Source organism: Paralichthys olivaceus, chromosome 10 (assembly GCF_024713975.1).
Source record: "Paralichthys olivaceus isolate ysfri-2021 chromosome 10, ASM2471397v2, whole genome shotgun sequence".
Lineage (NCBI taxonomy): Eukaryota > Metazoa > Chordata > Actinopteri > Pleuronectiformes > Paralichthyidae > Paralichthys > Paralichthys olivaceus.
In genome coordinates this window covers 7,738,353-7,756,374 of record NC_091102.1, presented here as the reverse complement: position 1 = coordinate 7,756,374, position 18,022 = coordinate 7,738,353, and the positions used below count along the sequence as shown (strand labels likewise).

Below are 18,022 nucleotides of genomic sequence, written 5' to 3'. Positions count from 1 at the left end.
TGGTTGGGTGAGACGTGTGGATGACAATTTGACCACGGCTACGTGACTGCAAAATGAATATGACTTTCTTGTGCGTCATGAGACAGAAAACGTCCCTGGATCTCCTTCACTTGCGTAGATCAGATAGTGACTATTCCTTTTGAGAACAGTCCATTACTTTACACTCAAATCTTTAACCAAAGCACTCTGACATAGTGTCACTGTGAACACACATCGAGACATTGCAAAATAACACTGAGTAAAGCGTCTAGCAAGGGGCTAGCTACTGCTGACTTTGCAGCTGTACAGGATGCATTTTTATTCACGTAAACTAAACACAGTACACACTTCATTCACAGCATACATGCACTAACTTTCTCACACCTGGTGATGCACCCCTCTCTCTCTCTGACTGTGAAATTCCTTTTTCGCTGTCCCACTACAAAGCGCTGCAGTCTAATATAATGTTGCTGACTGACACCTGGACACTGGTGATAAGCACCTGAATCCAGTGTTTCACAAAGGGGCTGCTGAGCTGCTGGGGGAGGGGTGTCTGTCGAGATGACTGTGGGTGACCTCTCCGTGCAGGGGTCTTAGCATATTGCTCCGGGCTGGAAACACTCTTCCCCACAGCCCACTCACACTCTCCATTTTTCAGTCACAGTCTGTGAGCACACCAATGAATGTGTGTGAGTCATCGTCCTCCAAACATCCCGTTATTTAGCTTCACTTTGAGGGAACAGTGTGTGTGCAATGGAGCCTGTGTCTCTGGTTGCATCATTTCATGGCAACATTGTGAGGATCCATGCAAATCCCCTGATTCATGCATGCTTATCCGGATCTGTGTGTGTGTCTGTGTGTGTGTGTGTGTGTGTGTGTGTGTGTGTGTGGGTGTGTGTGTGTGTGTGTGTGTGTGTGTGTGCATGGGAAATAACCAGTTTAAGACCGCCATTAGAGTTCCTGCTGTTTTCTCTGAGAGGCCATCCGAGCATCCTGCAGTTTCATTTGTTAAAGAGAATGTTTCCACTGTAAACACCATCTACTGCAAGTTTTTCTTCCAGTTGGCATCATGGTTCACAGACGGCATGTTAGATCTCTTTGTGTTTTGATTTATTATTCATTGGCACATTTGGCGGTGCAGCAGTAATTGCAGCATGCAGCAGCAGTACTTGCATCTGAAGGAGCACAAATGAATAAATAAATCTCGATGGCGGCGCTAGTTGAACAGGTGACATTTACTGATGAGGCAATTAAGAGAGCAGGGCACAAACACACGACCTGATCCCAGCACGGCACAAAAACAGCAATTCTCTCTCTCGCTCGCACTGTTATGTTAGCAAGCTTTAACAATTATCCATTGCACAGATTATTTGCTGTGTCAAAATGTCTGTGTCTATGTCTGTTACAATTCTTTAAACAAAAAAATTAGTTGACCTATGTACTTACATTATCCAAAATGTAAAATCTCCCATTTTATTTACGGTAACAGGACGACATGCGACCTTTCCTGTCTCTGCTATAATGTCCAGGGCAAAAGACCTCTGAGAAAATAAATACACATTGTTAGCCTGACTGTCCACAACATATGTTAAAAGTCTATAGCAGCCACAATCATCTCCTGTAATCCATTTGACCTTTGACACAGCAGATGACAAAACAATTGCACATCAAAGTTCAACATACAGCTCAGTTTTATACAACTCAGTTTCTGAGCAACCAAATTGATGCAATCACGTGATGACATCATAGTGATGTGACCTTTTTATGAGATTGATTTATCTAAATGTGTTAGTCAAATCCAAAACTTCCCAATGTGCTATCACAAGTGTACACAAAGTATTTGCATGTTTTCATGTCAACTTGTAATAACCTTTTGTAAATACAGATCAACTGGATGATATTACCCCACTAACACTTTACAGTTAAATCTTCTTAACTGTTTATTACGATTCACCTAATAAAAAAAACACAGTGTTATGTCCTCATATAACGGGTTCGTTTTTCACTGCATCTTTGAAGAGGTTTTCAATTTCCTCAGTAGCTGTGGAAACCCCTTCATGTTTAATGTTTCTTACACAACAGCATCTAAATGTAATGGAATTCATTTATCTTGATTTAATTGCATGCATGTTGGGAGCATCACAGTGAATGTATCGTGTGAACACATCATTTTTAATCATTGTCATTATCATTAATTCTACTTTCATTCATTAAGCACTCCGGATGATTAAATTAGCTGTTTAAAGCAGTGGCTTGAAACCTGGGGTTGAAGGTTCCCTTTGAGGGATCACAAGATGAATCTGAGGGAGGATTCATGTGATAAGAAAGTTTAAAAAAAAACAACATTGTTTTTTACTTGGAATGATGTTGCCCCTTCTTTCCTCTCTCCTTAAAATGAAACCGTCTGAGAACTTCACCCTTTGATGCACAAATCATAGACATATACAACCTTGTTTGCAAGTAAACACTCCTTAATTAAGGCAGAAGCCAAAAAGTTTTTGAATCACTGGTTTGAAACACTTAATGAATAACAAACTTGACATGACATCTTTCCTAAAGCAAAAGTAGTACAAGATTTTGGCAAATAAAGTTTTTCGCTTTCTACTTTAGAGTTAGAGGAATTGATCAAAACACAACTTTTCTCACGTTTTCACTAAAACACAGAATCTGGAGTTTTTGGAAATCTACACTTTGTATGGCATTTGTGAAAATATAATTAACTTAAAATGCTTTTTGCGTGTTGACAAAATGTCTGCATTAGTGTGGAGAGTAAAGCAGCTTTTAGACATGCACTGAACTCAGCAGCACCTCTGTATTTTGTCCAGAGGAGGAGCAAAAAAAAGAACAAAAAATATCTGGCTTAATCTGTGTCACCTGCCAGAGGGTGAGGGTTCGAAGATGTGGTGGGCATGGTGAGTCGGGTCACAAATGTTGGAGGCCATGATAATCAGGCCTGGATGTTCTCAACTATCAGTAGTTGTGCATGCGATGCTATGATGCACGTATGTCAGGATCTACGATTTCAACAACCTGGTTGATTTTCCTGTGAAGAGCCTGAGTGTTTGGTGCTGACTCATTGTTGGCATTCAGGTCAGTGATGGTTGTGTTGTCTTTGAACTTGATGAGGGTGTTTGTTATTTCAACAAGTAGAGAGTAAAGGTAATTCTGTAGAAACCTGACTGATTCCTCACCACAGCCAGGTGACTGTAAAATTCAGGGTCCATTTGTAAACAGTTGTGCTCAGGTGCAGGCTGTCTGTTGGGACTGGTACACACCTCATCACTGTCAAATTTAATTTAAGGCAGTAGTGAAAGGGCCAAACTCAGAATGTCTGTGAGATGGTTTAACTCTGCTCATGAGAGTCTTGTAGGCTGTCAACATGAACAAAGCGAGGTGGTCAGACTGCTGTAGATAAAGCCAGGGCTCAGCCTTGTATTCATTGTCTCCATTAGTATAAACATGTTCTAACGTGTTGTACCTCCGGCTGAGCTTCAAACGCTCTGATACAATCTGGGGAGAACTGACCTGAGGACGGTTTTACTGATTTAACTCCCCTGCTCCTCAAGGCTAGGAGTTCTGTTGTCAGCTAATAGTTGTGCGTAGTGTGTGTGTGTGTGTATTCCAGGTCTGGTGCAGTAGTTTGTGTGATATATAGCCTTTAGTTCCCCCCACTCCTGCTTCTGAAGGCAGTGCTGGTATCTTCCTTCTGGCATAGTAGCCCAAACTGATCATGGTGATGAGATGACCAACCTTTTGGGAGAAAAAGCCAATATTCAAACACATACCAACATTTTGCCTGCCACTCAGTCATGATGTCTTGTCCAGACTAGCCTCTGTTCCACTAGCGTCTGGGACTCAGTGTATTTTCATTCAGCATTTCTTTATGTTCCTGGAGCTGACAAATTGCCCGGCACAAGTTGCTGTAGGAAACTGAAGCCTATGTAATTTTCTATCTAAAAACATCTACAGAGTTCAGTTCTTTCTCCTCAGCTGTTATTACAGACATGTCATGTCTGACTCACTTCTTCTGTGAAGCCAGTATGATTAACCCCTTGAATGTCAAAGGATGATAGGAAATGTTGGTAGAACTTGTAGGTATGTTTAAGTCTGTAACTAGCTACGATGGTTGAAGAACAGTAACCTCTTTATTTTGTACAGTTTCAGTTTCTACCATACATATACCGCCAATTTTTTTTTACACTACCCAAGACTGGAGAAACTTTTTGAGTTGTTATTACAACTGAAGGCAACCACAGGTTCTCCTTCATGCTTGGAAGAGAAGGGTGAGGCGAGAGGCATTCAGCTGTAACATTTTGTTTATAGCTTTTGTTTTCTTGTTTTTAATCGTTCTCTTTTTAAGCACTTTGTAACTGCTGCTTTTGAAAGCTGCTATATAAATAAAGGTAGAATAATAATAATAATAATAATAATAGTTATTATTGCCTGGTCCTAATACAGGCTACATGCCTTTCCCTCCTTCCTCCACTCTGTCGCTGACAGATCTATGTCAGGAAGGAACCAAATCTAATATTCATACACTTATCTTCCTTCCTTCCATCCTTCCATCCTTCCTTCCTTCCATCCTACCCATCAGGCTCAGTAAGCCACCTTGGTCCCTCACTGTTGAAAAAAAAGGAGAAAAAAATCAGTCTTGCCTGACTCCGCCCCCCATGTTCAGATGTGGATGTGAGAAAAAGGCCAGCAACAATGTGACAGGCAACACACACGCGCACACACACACAGCTCCAACCAGCGGATGATATCTTCACAGACAACAGTGCGAGCCGAGGCGGTCCAAACCACGGCTGCATGCTCGCTCTGCAACCAGGCGAACCGGAGCTAAACATGCACCGCCGGGCAGCAGCCGGAGCAGCAGCAGCATCACCCACCGAGGACCGACACAGTTTCTAGGTAAGGCTTTGTTCGCTCTCCCGCAGCATGTCCACACAGATCTGCATGTTCTCCGGAGCGCTTCGTGCAGCACAGGCGGGAGGACGTGCGCGCACGAACCCACACCACGACTCTGTGTTTAAAGGTTTATTGTTGTATCACCATCTAAACCTGCTGATGAGAAATGTGGCAGGAAAACAGAAAACAATCTTTTGTCCCCACCGGATCACCGTGTCCATCAAAGGGAGCTCAAACCAGCAGCAGCGGAATCATTGAGATTACGCGCGGTTCTGCAAGGTTTGCACCCTCAAAACATGGGTTTAACCAACGTGAAGGGGCTCTGGTGACACATGGAGCAGAGTTCACGATGCGAGGAGGCTCTGCTGCAGCCTGCCATTGAGTAGTTTGCAAGAAAACCGGGTTCCTGCACACTGAGGAGTTCATTCACAGCGAGAACAGTGGAAACAGGCCTGCACGCTGCTCCACAACTTGAGGAGATGCAGAGGTGTATTGTTCCCTTGACCCTACTGTGTTTGACTTCATGCACATGGTGAAGCAGGGAAACAGGAACCTGCAGAAAAAAACTGCCACCAAGTGAATCAATCAATCAATCAATCAATCAATCAAAATAATATGATTTGTCCCTTTTAACCCCCTACTTAAATTCCTGTAGCCCAATCATTTTGGTGTTTAACAGGAGATAATTGCATGTAGAGTTCAGTTCTATTATCTGCTCCTGTGCAATATAGTTAATCATATCTGTGCTGCTGTAATGTTAAGAGACCGCTCACAGAAATTTGTTTATTTTGCACCAATACAATTCTCTTACCTGCAGCCCGGCTTCAAAGCTGGACCAGACGTTTTTGTTTGCAGCAATTCAACTGGAAAGAGCAAGATACCATCTTGGCTCCAACACCCTTTGTGTTTTATATTAAACACTGGTGTTACAAGGTGTTACGTTACCAATCACCTCGGCATCACACAATGGAGGAGATTAAAAGCTTTTAAAAGAAACGGAGGAAAGTGTCGAGGGCAATTAAGTGTTTTCTTTTTCTGTGGGGAGTGTGATGTCTTTGAAGTGGAGGGAATTGTCTCACATCAGCACAGGGAAAGTGGAAGTTTGTCGCTCTGGAGCTGTTTGGGATTTTTTTGGCAGCCGTGGAGAGGAGGCAGAAACTCATTACAGTAAAGAGAACACACACATATTCCTTCACACTTCTGTGTAGTCCACTTTAATCAAAGGCAGGTCTGTTCTCCTCTATTGTCTTCCCTGTGCAGGAAGCGTAAACAGTGAGGGGAGGAAAATGGAAATCATCTCTCTAGGTTAACATGACATTGCATCAGAAGAGTGTCATTTTTTTTGTTTGTGTGCGGCTGCTGAATAATTATGTGCTCACTGGTTTCCCGAGGTTGTTGGGAGGACGGAAGTTTGTGTTTAAAGATGCACTTAAATATATAAAACAAAGAGTAAATAACTTGTCTTTATCAGGGTATTTTCTTTGATAGTAAGTGAATTACCCACTTCAACAATGCATCATGATGAATGTGCTAACTGTCACTTGATGAACTTTTTTTTTTCATAGTGCAGACTCTCCCAGTGTGTGCAGACACAGTACAGGTGTGTGCAAGAACAATGTTTTTTTCACTTTTTCTACCATCATGGTGAAACTCCGTGGGTAGTGTATTTTTTTTTTTATTGCAGTACAGACCATAAAACCCACCTACATACAGTATAAGCAGACAGGACGGTTGTTCCAGTTTAAATTTTTCCGGGAAGTTTGGTTGTAATTAGTTCTCAATGCTATGAAAATGGGCTAAAACATCATGACTGACATCTGAGACTGACTCACAAATGATCACGTGTGTATTGGCCGGACTTTGTCGCTGTTGCTCCATCCCCTGTTCGCTACTGCACAGACTCTGGCTACAAATGGCGACACCGGTATCCAGGATATTTTAGCTTAACTTTTTTTACATGTTGATGTGGAGATGCATCGTCCATCTTTATATGGAGTCTATGGTCTTGTCCCATAGAGCCATGGGCTTCTCCAAACATGAAAGGAAAAAAGATAATTTATCTGCAGACTAATATTTACAAGCTTCCCATATTTTACAATTAGGAACTTGCGTAATACAAGACATAAAGCATTATTTCCAAATATTACGACAACTCTCACCATCTCAAAGAAATGACCCCAGACCCTGGAAGAACATTGTTGTTATGCAGCTCAATGTGGAGGATTTTGTATGTTCATGGTTAATTTTAATCCATATTATTGTTGAATTGATTTACTCAGCGATATATGTGGACAAATAAAACGGCAAGGAAGAAAAGAGCACTGGACCTTCCATGTCAGTTCCCTGCAAATAGTGTGAGAATTTTCATTCTCGCTTTGTTGCTCTCTTGTTCCAGTGCAAACAAACACGTCAGTCAGTGGGTTGAAAGCAACTGTGTGGAGGTTGATTTTCTTTTTTTAAGCAGCACAGAATAGCAGTAAGGAAGTTCTAAAAACGCTAACTGATGGAATACGTAATTACCGTCAGTGAAGATGACCGCAGATCAGGGTGAAACTGAACGACTGACCAGAGGAAGTCTAGGAATGGAAGTGATTTATGAGGAACAGAGTCACATGGAGAGACAGTCAGATGGAGCTTAATATAAATCCCCATATTTAATGATTCATTCAATTCCTTTGTTCACATTAGTTAAAAAAGATACTGAAAAAATCTGAAAATGTGCAGTTACTCTCTGAAGTCTCACAAATCATTGAGATGGAGTGTTAGTATTTACAGGATGAGTCCCTAATGTCTGTTCTATGTTGCACTATGGGGCCCATTAGGAAGATCATTTAGTTTTACTGGCTGATGTGTGCCATGTACATGTGGTGAAATGACAGTGAATCTGAACCAGAACCTGATCCTACAGCATTGGGAGGAAATTGAAAATAAATTCCAGGACACAAAATGAAGTTCTAACACACATATCTGTGTCCTTTTTTTAAAATAATAAAATATATTGTTAATCTGTGAACTATGGTGAATCCAAGTTAAATATTCACCCTCTTTTTGCTCCGTGTTGAGTCTCCACCAACTTGTGACAGGATATATCTGCCTCTTAAACTGTGAGATGCTTCACTCTGTTGACCAGCTTCTCTCTAACTGTGCAGTGGGTATTTTAGAGCCTTTAGAGGCCCCAGAAACAAAGCGGTGACATTGATTGAAAGTGAAGTTTGGAACCAGACAGCAAGACAATGAGCTGAAACAGAGCTCAGTAAAGCTATGGGGGGCTGCATATTCAGGAGATTATTATCTGTAGGTTGTTAACCACAAACATCTAAATTCACATTATCATAAGTTAAGGTCCATCATCTCACATCTGCTCATCAAATTGCAGCAGTTTTCATTCCATTCATCTTCTTCTTATTTAATCCTAAAATTCTTGTATAATCTTACTGTTGGACAGAGCTGGAGGTAGAGTTTCATCTGTATCTGTTCCAGACTGTACACGTTGAGCTACAGTGGAGGGACCGCGTGGGCCTGAGCACTCTGGGAAAGGTAGAGGTGTAATTTCAGATGCACACTAACAGACCAGACCAGCAGTTATCTGAGCTCAGCCTTCAAACACAGGAGCGCTGGAGTCATCAAGACCAGCTGTGCCGCTCACTCCTGGCCGAGTGTGTGAGCGCTCCAAGGACAGGACCCTCCATGAGAAACACATGGACGTCCAGGGTAATTAGCTGTCTCCACGAGATTGTAAACTTCCTGAGCAGAGACGTTGCTCGGGGTCTTGTTTCTGTGTCGGTCTGATGTGTGGTGCTCTTTTCCCTTTGTTGTGTCTTCTTAAAAAGGGACATGGGGCGTTTGAACAGCTTATTGTGGCATAGCTTTCCTAGTTGTGCTATTAGTCTGTGATGGTCGGCTAATCTCAGTCTGTGTTTAGAAGTCAGTGTCCAGAGTTCAGAGTGATTATAGAGAGGTTAAGCTGTCTGAAAATGGCTGCAGAGCTGTAGATTAGTGCGCTTCTCTGCTTCGTCAAACATCATTTTCTTCTCCACTAATACAACAGCCAGCGTGTGAAATACAAATGAATCCCAACAGCATCTTTTAGTTTTATGCATTAATGCTGCTCCTGTTGGTGTGCACTGATTTCTCTGTCTATGTTAATCCAGTTCACAGTTTTCTTGAAAGTTTCTTCCAAAAAAATGAAGTCGACACTGAATCCTCAGCAAGACGCCTGACAAGTCTGAAGTCGATCGGATGAGCGTTATACAATGAAAGCATTGATGTTTCTTGTTCTTAGCTTGGTGTGTGGGGGGGGGCTGCTTACAATAAGCTCATAAACATTCAGTGTAGGCAACTTACATTACCAAGGAAACCCTTACAGACTGCAGTGGGTGTGTGGTCAGTTGTTTTTGTTTCTTTTTGTGGGAGTTGGCTTCTCTGCTCTGTTGGTGTCTGTGTGATGGGATAGAGAGGGCCGTCACAGTTGAGGTCCCCCTTTGCTTAAAATCCTGGCATGTCAACACTGGGTCCTGCATGCACATGTAAGCTGCTTTCACACATGCATTGAACTCCAGATAATCTCGTGCAATTATCCGGAGGGGCTCTATGCAAGAACGCAAATATCCGAGTTTGTTGTTGCGGACACCCCTGGAGTTTCTGCTGCCAGCTCCCTCGTAAAAATTCAGGATAATGTAAATCCATGTGAGAAAGCAGCAGGATATTATCCAGAGGATGACGTTTCTCAGAATACAAATATCTATGGATGAAAAAGAGGAGATTTTGGTAATAAGTGCTGATGCCAGAGTTGATGAGCTGTAGAGAAAAACACGTGATCTCAGCAGAACAGTTTATACGTTGCCTCCTGCCTCCCGCATGTTCTACCCAGACGCCACCCCTTGTCTGAATGCTTCACAGATTTCTGTCACATGTCTGGCCTCAGAATATCCTGCTGCTTTCTTCATATGTGAAAGGATTTCATCTCTGAAAACGTGCTGTAGTATCCTTAGCTCCTTTTTTCATTAGTTCAAGTAACGTATAGAAAAGCAATGTTAAAATCTTTCTTGAGTCCTGCTCAACCAAAACGAATCAGGTCGACACTTCACTTCCTTGGGTCCGAAGCAATGCAGCTGCCAAGTTTGATCAGATGAGCAGTTGTTGAAGGGCCACACCTTCCATCAGAGTGCATCTCCACATCTCAAGTGAGCACTTGTCATCTGACTTCCCTGATCCATATGCAAATAAATCATCATCACTGTTTGCAATGATCGAATGTATTTCTGTTCCTCTCCAACTGTGACAGATGGGCCCACTGTCAGTGTGGGTTTGTGTGTGCTCTACATAAAAATAAGATTTTATTCATTTGAAATACAGTATGTGGTGATAAACGTTGATATATATGGCGGTGGCCACGAATGTGATCTGGAGCGATCGAATCTCAAATGCTTGATTGATGCATCTTGGTTGTGTCCACACCTGAACTTGAAACTGCCTGATCGGATCACCCTGGATGGATGTTGATGCCACGTCTGAACTCGATCTGTGTCTAGACCAGAGAAATGTTGTTGGTCTTAGCTGGTCGCAGTGGAAAGGAGCTTCTTAAGCTTTATTTCTTTATTTCCTAGTTGTGAATGGGCATAAATACTTCATCTGTCTATTCCCAGTTCAGAAACAAATGGAGTGATGGTTTCTGATCAAACAGTCTGATGCTAGTAAGCATTGTTACAGCCACTTTGCTTCAACATGAAGTCGAAAGAAAAGTGAAATTAGCTTCTTATGGACTTTCTTTACCTTGTCACGTCACAGGCTCGCCCACTATGGGTGTATGCGCTCCCAGCTGTATTTATGGACCATAATGTGAGGTGAGGAGCCTCATTTCCTTCAGAGGACCTTGCTTTTGGCAGGCTTTATTTGAGAGGGCTCTGCACCGTGAAAGCCTGTCATCAAGAACTGCTGTCCTGTGTGATTTATCACAATGCATGTGCTCAGAAGGTCAGGATTCAACTCTTCCCAGTCCTGTGTTTCTATCAGATGTCCTTTTCCTTGAAGTGGAGGTGCTTTTTAAATGAGACATTGGTTCCATTTAATTTTTTTAGAAAGGACTTTAGGTACGTGTGTGTTTTGTACTTGTTGGTTTTAAACACCCACGTCCTATTAAGACATTGAACAGCCATTTGATGTCTGTTATTTGATGACTTCTCTTCCGTCGTTCACGCTGCATAACTCAGAGGCTTGTTTTTCGCTCTAGTCTTTAAATGAAACATGTTCTGGGTTGTGGTAATTACAAGGCGCATTAATACTTCACATGGTGTTGTACTATACAGAAAGAGAGGGCTAATTGATAGTGCAGTGACCTTGGCCATGTTTGTCCCTATATCCTTTCACATGCTCTGAAAACTGGACATTTTCCTGACAGCCCCAGAATGACATGTCTAAGTGCATGTGAGACTGCAGCAAGAAAATGTCCAGAATATTTGCAGTAAATGAATATGAAAAATAGTTGCATTACACGTAGAAGACGCAGACTTGGAAAGACATCGAAATAAGAGAGCTTTTGGTGATCAGAACTGACGCCAGTGTTGTTGTGCTGTCACAAAAAATATAATTTCTGTAGCAAATTTCATATTTCATCCTGCCTCCTGCGGACGCTATCCAGGCACCACCCCATTGTCTGAATTCCGAAAATTTCTCGTTGCTGTGAACACGTCAAACAATGTCTCTCTGCTGTCTTCGTGCATTAAAGGCAAATTTTTCCAGATTCCCAGAGTTCATGTTTGAAATTGTCTCGTGTGTGTGTCCAGGTGTCAGTTCAGTATTATGGTTTGGATGACTTCACTCCCCTCTGGAGATTGAAGGTGCATTGTTTGCATATGTGGACACAAAGATGAAGGAAGTTGACCCTGTTGTGGAATCAGGTGTGAACTTTCTACAGCAGACCGACTTTGACAGGTGTGTATGAGAGACTTCTACCTCCCTGCTCCCCTCAGCCATTATTTGATGTGGTCACTTTTTTAGTCTTAGATTAATGAGTGTTCAAGCACATCTTTGCAAAAAATGCCTGATACAATCAGTGCTGTGAAGGAGGATAGCGGGGGACAACACGGACCTAATGTTCCTCAGCGGGATCAGTCTTTAATGGAGTTAGGACTTTCTGGTCTGACCTTGCTGCACCTGGTATTAAAGCAGCATGAGACCATCCCTCATGATCCTGATCCCACCACCACCTAGAGAGAAGCGGGATCAAAGATGTCGTGCTTGTTTTTCTTTGATCCTTTCTCCAAATCAAGAATGTGGTTTGATGTTTTTTTCCCGTGTGTGTGTGTGCTGCAAGGAGAAAGATAAATGTATTTTGCTGACAAGGCGGCATTGGACATTTGTCTTGAAACTGACGTGATGACTATCGAACAGTAGATACTCTAAACCATAAAAATGCATGATGAAAGTGTTTCCAAAAACAAACTAAAAGCTGCTCTAATCAACCTTTTTGTGTTCGCTCTGGGTCAAATGAGTAGTGTAGTTTGTTGCTAACCTTACCTAACCTGACGTGCCAGATGGTTTTTGCAACAGAACCATCTGGGAAGGCTTTGTTGGAAACTGTTTGGAACCAGGCAGGAGCTTTCAAAGAAATACTTGGAAGGTGATTGGATGAACCATCTGTCTATCACAGTCTCTCCTGTTTGCCAAAGCCACTCGTCAGAAGAGCGAAAACATAATTTCCATCAAGAAAGGCCTTCAGTGCCATTCTCCGTTCTTTGCTCTTCTTTCAATAAGCGAATACTTCGCAGTTGTGATATAACTGATGCTATTGCAACATCTGTGCCGACGTATTTAGGAGCCACCAATGTTGGTAACACTTACAGGCCTGAACGTCAGAGACTACAGTCCTGAATGTTTTATTAATGGGCCCCTTTGTGTGCAAGCTCAGGTCGGTGAAGAGGAGTGCTCTTTAGCTTACCGACTAACTTCAGTTAGACTTTAGTCGGCATATCTTGACGGCATCCTCTTCATGACCAGGACAGGAGAGATCATAGGTGATGAGGGGAGCTTAAGTCAGATGAAAGAAATACTTGAGAAGTGAAGAAGAGAAGAATCTCCGACATACAGATGAGACGCAGAGTTAACAGTTGCGTGGTTTGTTGAATAGAGCAAAGTTTCTCATGTCTTCTATTCAATTAACTCTGAAATATTGGGTGAAAATCTAAAGATATCTCTGCTGGACTAAGCCTCTGATGTGTTGATGCTCGGCCACACTTGAGATGTGCACATAGCTGCCCATGGTTCCTCAGTCATAGGACACTGATCTGTCTGAACCACCGCGGTTCAGCCACAATCGAAGTGCTTACACTTTACAGGGACGATCCTCACTGGTGAGAAATCTAGCTTGCGGACATTGTTCCAGATATTCACATCAGTGGTTAGAAATGTGGCTGATTCCCTGTCAGCTGTTTCAGCTTGCTCATTCTGTTACTTGGAAAATGTCATCACACTCAGGGACATAGTGTAGGTGTGTTTGATTGAGTAATGATATCATACATTTCATTTATATAGCATCTTTCATGCATAATATTCAGCACAAAATACTAAAAAATAAGATAGATAAAATGGAATGAAAGCATCAACAGCATAAAAGCTTATAGAGGTACAGGAAACTATAAAATCATCCAAAGTTGTTCAAAGAATCACAAAAATAAAAGATATCTAACAAAATAAGAAAAGACCAGATATACAGAAAAAGGATACAACCAATAAAACGGCATCATGTCAGAATCAAAATAGAGCAGTAGCATAAATAAGCTCAGTCAAACAGTCTGGTAAAAAACTATCTTTTAGATCCAAGTGAAAGACGAGTAAAAAGGTGTTTTTTAGTCCCTTGCTGAGTCTGATGTAGGATTTGTAGTGGCAGCGTGTTCAATTATTTTGGGGCATAGATACCAATAGTCAGATAAACGATGCGTTAAAAACCAATAAAAGTACCAGTATTAATGTATTTATATTATTTGAATCATTCTAGACAACGTGTTAAACATGTTGTTGAGAGTAACCCTCATGCTATCTTGCATTACATTCAACTCACTGCAAGTGGATGTTGTCAGGCGGAGCCCGGAATGCCTGGCTGTTTTTCCAGTGGCCTGCTTGTGTCTCCATTTAGCTTCCTCACTGAAGACTTGAAAGAACTGAAATCTAACTTCCGTTTCATTCTATTTGCAGATGAAATGTGTGCTTTTACTTTAGGTTTCAAAGCTGGTCTGTACTTAGCTGTGCGTCTACATGCGTGCGTGCACTTATACAATTGCATGCCCCCGTGTATGTGATTGGCAGGCGTTCGGATGGCTGGAATGAGCTGTATTGCCTGCAGTGTGTTCTCAGCTCCACATGCTAGGTGCCAGTGGTGAGGAGGCGGTTGATTTGCTGCTGGTAGTAAGTCACATTTCCACACAAAGACTGGCAGGCAAACAGTAGTACAGTATCTACACTTACACTTTGACAGAGATGCAGTAGTGGATGTGATATTGATTGTATTCTTTGTTGGTATAGAATAATAATTGAATGACTGACTTAAGGACGAACGTGCAGAGACACTTGTACATGCGTAGTAGCACAGCAGAATGTAGGTCAGAGAATAAGGCAGATGTGGGGGAAGTAGAGAAGGTGAGCATTGGAAGTGAAGGGAATAGGAAGTCTTTCATTATGTCATCATGGTGGAGCAGAGGCAGGATTATGGCAGGAAATAAAGTCTTTTTCCATTTTCCCATTTGATGTCTGGAGCTCAGACAGAGCGACCTCTGGGTTCTTGGTCACCTCTCTTACCAAAGCCCCTCAATATTTAGCTGTGTGGTCAGATCTAGAAACAAGTCCTGTTCCACACTTATTTCATTAACAATTTTGTAGGAAACTGTGGCTCCTTCAATGCAGCAGAACCTTTTTTGCAGATCTGTCTCGACACAGTCCTCACACACCTCATTGATGTCTTGGTTTTGGCTCTGATATGCTTCGTCAGTTGTGTATATAAATACATTTACTGTATTGCTGTTCCTTTCAATCAGCCAATTGACTTTACTACAGGTGGACTTCTGTCATTGTGTAGAAACATCTCAATCATCATCAGAACTGGACGGCACCTGAGCCAAACCTCTTAAAGTGCAACAGCAAAGGGTCTGAATGCATATGTCAAAGTCACATTTCAGTTTTTCTGTTTAAATAAATTTGTTACAAAATGTTATTTATTTTAAATTTAACATACGGTTGCATAATAATGGAATTGAATAAAAGTGAAAGAGTAGTGTGTTGGGGCATGTTACTGCTGTGCATGCAGAGACTTGTGCAATTTTGAGGGGGACAGTGTAACCCAGATTATTTTCTGTAGAATTTACAGACTTCCCCTAAACACCGCCGCAGGCTATTGATAGACACTAGCTTGGCAGAAAGGGGTTATGCAACATAACATCAAACTCTAATGATGTAGATGTTATTGTCTCATCCTATATTTTGTTTGAAATTATATAGATATATATATATGTATAATGTTACAATGCCCAGCCGTTTCATCAGCTCCGTCCTCACGTCAAAACCTAATACTCTTGTACAAAGTTATGAGTTATTATTAGCAATGACAGATGTTAAGCACAGAACACTGGATAAAACAGTTTTTCTTGATTTTTCACAGCAAGACTCTGCTTGATATGAGCTCAGGCTTCTAATCGTTCAGTTTTCTTAACAGCTGCACTGTGGAGTCTCAAGATGTGATGAAGTGCAGTGAACCCTCTGGAAAGCGCAGACACTTCGCTGTATAATTACACATGTGCATGCAACGGCTCATGCAGTGCCATTGCTACGATTTACACATGTTTCATAAATGCCTCATATGCATGATATAAGCTAGCTTGGAAGAAAGTGGTTATGTGACATCTGAAACTACGACATGAAAGGTTTTGTCTCATCCTATGTCTCCTCTGAAAATGAATCATCACACCTAAAAACCTAAATACTGTCCCGCCTTGTCTTCAAATCACATAATGTCATTTAGCATCTTGTCATGTCCATCTTTGAGATTATGATGCTACAAAATTAGCAGCAATGACAAAACATTCTACTTGATTGTTTTTCACAGCAAGACTCTGCTTTATATGAGCTTATGTGCATTCAGTCTACTGGCTTTATACTTAACAGCTGCACTGTGGAGTTTCAAGGTGTGATGAAGTGCAGCGAATCCTTGCTGTATAATTACACATGGTGAAGTCGGTAATAACCTCATTTCCTCTGGGGGCTGCTGCAGAGTGGACTTGCTGCAGGGGCTTCATTAAATGAACAGTCTGCACATATGCCTTTTTGTATTAGCTCAGATTTGTCTCTTCAACTCAGGACTTCAGGTGGTGATTGTGATGCAGCGTCCTTGCTCTTGTCTCATGTAACCACACAAGCTTCTATCTCTAGATGTGATATATGAGAATGTACAGGTGGTACGTGTTGCACAGTGAAATATTATAACTTGTATTTGCTGTGTTTAGGAGGTTCATACCACTGTTACAGAAATGGATCAGTATCAACCTCTGCATTAAGCACAGTTTTGTGACTGGAAACATCAGAAATCTATACATATGACAGGCAATTTTTAGAGTCTGAAAATAACGTCTAAGATTATTTCTATCTGTGCAAACTGTGTCCAAGACCTGACAGTTAACATTGTGAGATTAATTGCTGCCCAGTTGCCTCACAAGTTTACACCTTGACATTAATTTACGATCTCTTCAGTGCAAAGAACCGGTACAAAGCCTCCGTGTGTGAACGACCATTTATTCAAACCATTCCATTAGTGGAGCGTGAACTTCACCCGTAGTGATTTTTATTGGACGAGGTGAAAACGACAGATTGGACCAAGAAAAATACGCTGGACCGTTAATTGTTACAATTCATGAACAATCTTCATCTTTTGAGGTTTTCGTTTTTCCCAAAGTCAGAAATTCCAGTTGAGGAGCCACATACAGTTCTATAACGGAGCAAACTGAGCTCATTATTTATATTATCCATTATTAAAATCTACATGAATTAATGAAGTTCCTCTTAAATATGGAAAGAAATTATACTGCAGTTGTTTTCTCAAGGCTGCTCAAATAAAACCTTTCAGATAAAGTTAGGCCTATATTTGGGGATTGTGTGTTACTTCTGTGTTTGTGAGTCAGTATGTGTGAGCAGATTTTCATTAATCTTTAGATGCAGCCATTCCCAATTCCAACAATGTTAACTTTGGAGGTTAACAGGCACAACAGTGGTGTTAACCCATAAAAAGCACTTAGCCCAAGCTAAAGCTCATAAATAACTCTGGGCCCCAGTTGTGAAAATACAAACACCAACGCAGCTCCCACCTCTGTTTCAAACCACATCCTGTTTCTAATTGTGACCCCTCATGTTAGACCTCATGGAAACTCTCCTTATACATGGAGCTTGTGCTGCATGTGAAATTATACCATGTTCTCCTCTCATGATCCTGGGAGACTTGGCCTGGAAGTTCACAAATGAATTCAGTGATCTAAAATAGAGCCTGACTGATGTATTGCCTGGCCGATTTCTATCAGCCAACATTGGCTTATCACAGATATAAGTAAAGGCATCTGTGTTTCCTATATATGTTGACCAGGCGTGTTTACAATGCAATCGTTTTCACACCTGAAAGTCCGACCCAGTGTTCATGTGTTTGTTAGATGGCTTACATTTGATTAGTTTTGATTTTCACATTGCAATTATGACATAAACATCTAGTCATCATCACCCACATGGTCTGAGTCTACATATACTCGTTGTTGATGGGTTTGTAGACAGGCGTGCATCTTTATTTGGTTAATTTGGCTGCTACTGTAACATCATTATGTTCAGACCGAAGAACATGGGTTTTTAGGAGGTCTTCAGGATGAGGCTCAACTGCCAGGCTGTTTAAACAGGCAGTTTGAGATAAATAAGGGCTGTAAATCATGCAGAGTGACTCAAGTGGAGCCCCAGAATGAAAATATAGAGCTGGAAATCGGCATAAAAGGTTCCCTTTAATCTCTATTAACATAATCAGACTCTACCCACTTATTGTAATTGACGTCTATTTTCTGCTTAAAAAGAGGGACGCATGGAGAACATGTTCCAGTGAGCTAACCTCTACATTTTAGTTCTG

General features: G+C 41.5%; 1 protein-coding gene across 2 annotated transcripts in view; it reads left to right on the top strand.

Moving 5' to 3' along the window:
• The first annotated feature begins 4,645 nt into the window (after nt 1–4,645).
• The window catches only part of st6gal2a (ST6 beta-galactosamide alpha-2,6-sialyltranferase 2a), a 45,942-nt gene continuing 32,565 nt past the window's right edge, over nt 4,646–18,022 (top strand). The window contains exon 1 of one of the 2 annotated variants that reach the window (XM_020090038.2): nt 4,646–4,890. The gene's annotated coding sequence lies outside the window, so the exon portion shown is untranslated. Of the gene's footprint in view, nt 4,891–11,674; nt 11,818–18,022 lie in introns of those variants that run through there. The other variant, XM_069532859.1, reaches the window with a different exon arrangement.